The sequence below is a fragment of the Cyclopterus lumpus genome, chromosome 21, assembly GCF_009769545.1.
Source record: "Cyclopterus lumpus isolate fCycLum1 chromosome 21, fCycLum1.pri, whole genome shotgun sequence".
In the NCBI taxonomy this organism is placed as follows: domain Eukaryota; kingdom Metazoa; phylum Chordata; class Actinopteri; order Perciformes; family Cyclopteridae; genus Cyclopterus; species Cyclopterus lumpus.
In genome coordinates this window covers 23,755,316-23,759,832 of record NC_046986.1, presented here as the reverse complement: position 1 = coordinate 23,759,832, position 4,517 = coordinate 23,755,316, and positions in this window count along the sequence as shown.

Sequence of the window (4,517 nt, the reverse complement as noted above, 5' to 3'; positions counted from 1 at the left end):
AAGGTTTTGACTGAGATCATATGTTGCCTTTATCTGTTAAGACTAAAAGAAAAAATATTGTGAAAAAGTGCAGAGATTATTTTACTACTGCAAAATAGTCCTGCAAAGAAGTGAACACTGTTTGTATGAAGCCTTAGCTGACATCAATAGAGTATAGTGAAGTCAGATCTGAATATACCCAAGTACGTCTTTCCGAGACTCTTAAGCATATCCAATGTTTGTTAATATAAAATAATATATGAACGTACATTTGTAGACTATAGTGATATTATGTCTACCAATTGCAGAATTGGTCCTACAATAAAGCAGAAAGTAAAAGCTATAGATTAGCCGTCTCATTTAAAGGATGATATCCAGGACCTCGAACAGAGAAGTCAAACTTTTTTTGGGTCCAAGTATTGGAGCTTTTATAGCATAACTATGGGGATATGTAATATTTTGTGTTCATTTAGGCCTATTGTTAGAACTAAAGTTGACGCTTGCGAATGCATTACTTGGTATGTGGTAAAGATCTGTACAAGAAGACTGTAAGCAACTAAGATGTGTGTAATAAAAAGGAGTAAGCCATTAAATTACATTATGAGGCTTTATTAGGTTTAATAAATTTGATTGGCTGTATGAAAAGAAATAGAAAAACATACTTCCTCAAATTACTGAAGAAAATGTAAGCTAGAAAAACCCCAGCCTCATAAACAATTCCAGTTAAAAAAAAATAAAACTAAAATAAATGTCTTCCTGTGACCCTCGGAGCTGTGTTGTTGGGGGCAATAGCTCTGGGTTCTTCCAAGGCCACGTGGTCCCATGGGAGGGGCCAGAGCAAGAGCAATTCAGTGACCCCATATGAATCTGACAGAAAAGAGTGCCGCCTTCTGGCACACCACTCAGCAGCCGACACCTGGCATTGCAGACTTGCTCCATAGCTATCACAACACTTGCATCATTCACGTTTAAAACAAACTGAAAGAAGATTTTTACAATTACTTCGGTGGCCACGGGCAATACACCTTATCTTCGTGATTAATCTATACCACTTTTTTACAAGACACCCTTTGTAATTGGGTTATAAACTGTCATAAAATATCTCTATCAATGGTCATAATTTAGCTTTATACTTAGTTATAAGCCCTAAATAGGAACAATTTGATCATCCTTTTATTTGGCTCAGCAAATGCCATGTAATCAAAACCTGGGATTCATTCATGTATCCTGCATCAGATTATGTAGAAGTCATGTTATATAAGTCATGAGTCAGAGGAAAGGCTGTCTGATTTGGTGCTGAATACAGATTAGGCCGACACCAAGACCATTCTGAATACTGAATACTGAATGACGGGCGGGCAATGTGTGCCAATGTTCATGCCTGTCTATGCAGTGGTAGTAGTCTGATAGTAGTGTGGTAGAAGTGTGGCAGTAGTGTGGTAGTAGTGTGGTAGTAGTGTAGTGTGATAGTGTAGTGTGGTAGTAGTGTGGTAGTAATCTGGTAGTAATGTGGTAAGAGTGTGGTAGTAGTGTGACAGTAGTGTGGTAATAGTGTGATAGTAGTGTGATAGTAGTGTGGTAATAGTGTGATAGTAGTGTGATAGTAATGTGGTAATAGTGTGGTAGTAGTGTGGTACTAGTGTTGTAGTAGTGTGACAGTAGTGTGGTAATAGTGTTGTAGTAGTGTGACAGTAGTGTAGTAATAGTGTGGTAGTAGTGTGGTAATAGTGTTGTAGTAGTGTGACAGTAGTGTGGTAATAGTGTGGTAGTAGTGTGATAGTAGGGTGATAGTAGTGGTATAATAGTGTGGTAATAGTGTGGTACTAGTGTGGTAGTAGTGTGATAATAGTGTGGTAATAGTGTGATAATAGTGCTGTAGTAGTGTGACAGTAGTGTGGTAATAGTGTGATAGTAGTGTGGTAATAGTGTGGTAATAGTGTGGTACTAGTGTGGTACTAATGTGGTAGTAGTGTGACAGTAGTGTGATAATAGTGTGGTACTAGTGTGGTAGTAGTGTGATAATAGCGTGATACTAGTGTGGTACTAGTGTGATAGCAGTGGGATAATAGTGTGGTACTAGTGTGGTAATAGTGTGGTAATAGTGTGGTACTAGTGTGGTAGTAGTGGGATAATAGTGTGGTAATAGTGTGGTAGTAGTGTGACAGTAGTGTGATAATAGTGTGGTACTAGTGTGGTAGTAGTGTGACAGTAGAGTGATAATAGTGTGGTACTAGTGTGGTAGTAGTGTGACAGTAGTGTGATAATAGTGTGGTACTAGTGTGGTAGTAGTGGGATAATAGTGTGGTACTAGTGTGGTAGTAGTGGGATAATAGTGTGGTAATAGTGTGTTAGTAGTGTGACAGTAGTGTGATAATAGTGTGATAATAGTGTGGTACTAGTGTGGTAGTAGTGTGATAATAGTGTGGTACTAGTGTGGTAGTAGTGTGATAATAGCGTGGTACTAGTGTGGTAGTAGTGTGACAGTAGTGTGATAATAGTGTGGTACTAGTGTGGTAGTAGTGTGATAATAGTGTGGTACTAGTGTGGTAGTAGTGTGATAATAGCGTGGTACTAGTGTGGTAGTAGTGTGACAGTAGTGTGGTAATAGTGTGATAGTAGTGTGATAGTAGTGTGGTAATAGTGTGATAGTAATGTGGTAATAGTGTGGTAGTAGTGTGGTACTAGTGTTGTAGTAGTGTGACAGTAGTGTGGTAATAGTGTTGTAGTAGTGTGACAGTAGTGTAGTAATAGTGTGGTAGTAGTGTGGTAATAGTGTTGTAGTAGTGTGGCAGTAGTGTGGTAATAGTGTGGTAGTAGTGTGATAGTAGGGTGATAGTAGTGGTGTAATAGTGTGGTAATAGTGTGGTACTAGTGTGGTAGTAGTGTGATAATAGTGTGGTAATAGTGTGATAATAGTGCTGTAGTAGTGTGACAGTAGTGTGGTAATAGTGTGATAGTAGTGTGGTAATAGTGTGGTACTAGTGTGGTACTAATGTGGTAGTAGTGTGACAGTAGTGTGATAATAGTGTGGTACTAGTGTGGTAGTAGTGTGATAATAGCGTGATACTAGTGTGGTACTAGTGTGATAGCAGTGGGATAATAGTGTGGTACTAGTGTGGTAATAGTGTGGTAATAGTGTGGTACTAGTGTGGTAGTAGTGGGATAATAGTGTGGTAATAGTGTGGTAGTAGTGTGACAGTAGTGTGATAATAGTGTGGTACTAGTGTGGTAGTAGTGTGATAATAGTGTGGTACTAGTGTGGTAGTAGTGGGATAATAGTGTGGTAATAGTGTGTTAGTAGTGTGACAGTAGTGTGATAATAGTGTGATAATAGTGTGGTACTAGTGTGGTAGTAGTGTGATAATAGTGTGGTACTAGTGTGGTAGTAGTGTGATAATAGCGTGGTACTAGTGTGGTAGTAGTGTGATAATAGCGTGGTAATAGTGTGTTAGTAGTGTGACAGTAGTGTGATAATAGTGTGATAATAGCGTGGTACTAGTGTGGTACTAGTGTGATAGTAGTGTGATAATAGCGTGGTACTAGTGTGGTAGTAGTGTGATAATAGCGTGGTAATAGTGTGTTAGTAGTGTGACAGTAGTGTGATAATAGTGTGATAATAGCGTGGTACTAGTGTGGTACTAGTGTGATAGTAGTGTGGTAATAGTGTGGTACTAGTGTGGTACTAATGTGGTAGCAGTGTGACAGTAGTGTGATAATAGTGTGGTACTAGTGTGGTAGTAGTGTGATAATAGCGTGATACTAGTGTGGTACTAGTGTGATAGCAGTGGGATAATAGTGTGGTACTAGTGTGGTAATAGTGTGGTAATAGTGTGGTACTAGTGTGGTAGTAGTGGGATAATAGTGTGGTAATAGTGTGGTAGTAGTGTGACAGTAGTGTGATAATAGTGTAGTACTAGTGTGGTAGTAGTGTGACAGTAGAGTGATAATAGTGTGGTACTAGTGTGGTAGTAGTGTGACAGTAGTGTGACAGTAGAGTGATAATAGTGTGGTACTAGTGTGGTACTAGTGTGGTAGTAGTGGGATAATAGTGTGGTAATAGTGTGTTAGTAGTGTGACAGTAGTGTGATAATAGTGTGATAATAGTGTGGTACTAGTGTGGTAGTAGTGTGATAATAGTGTGATAATAGTGTGATAATAGTGTGGTACTAGTGTGACAGTAGTGTGATAATAGTGTGATAATAGTGTGGTACTAGTGTGGTAGTAGTGTGATAATAGTGTGGTACTAGTGTGGTAGTAGTGTGATAATAGGGTGGTACTAGTGTGGTAGTAGTGTGATAATAGCGTGGTACTAGTGTGGTAGTAGTGTGATAATAGCGTGGTAATAGTGTGTTAGTAGTGTGACAGTAGTGTGATAATAGTGTGATAATAGCGTGGTACTAGTGTGGTACTAGTGTGATAGTAGTGTGATGTTTGACTGTGGCCCACAGTGAGAGGCTCTGGTCAAAGATCAAACAACCATCTGAATGGAGGAGGCAGCAGGAGCCGGGAGTGACGTCAGAGCAGCGTGTGCCGCTCTC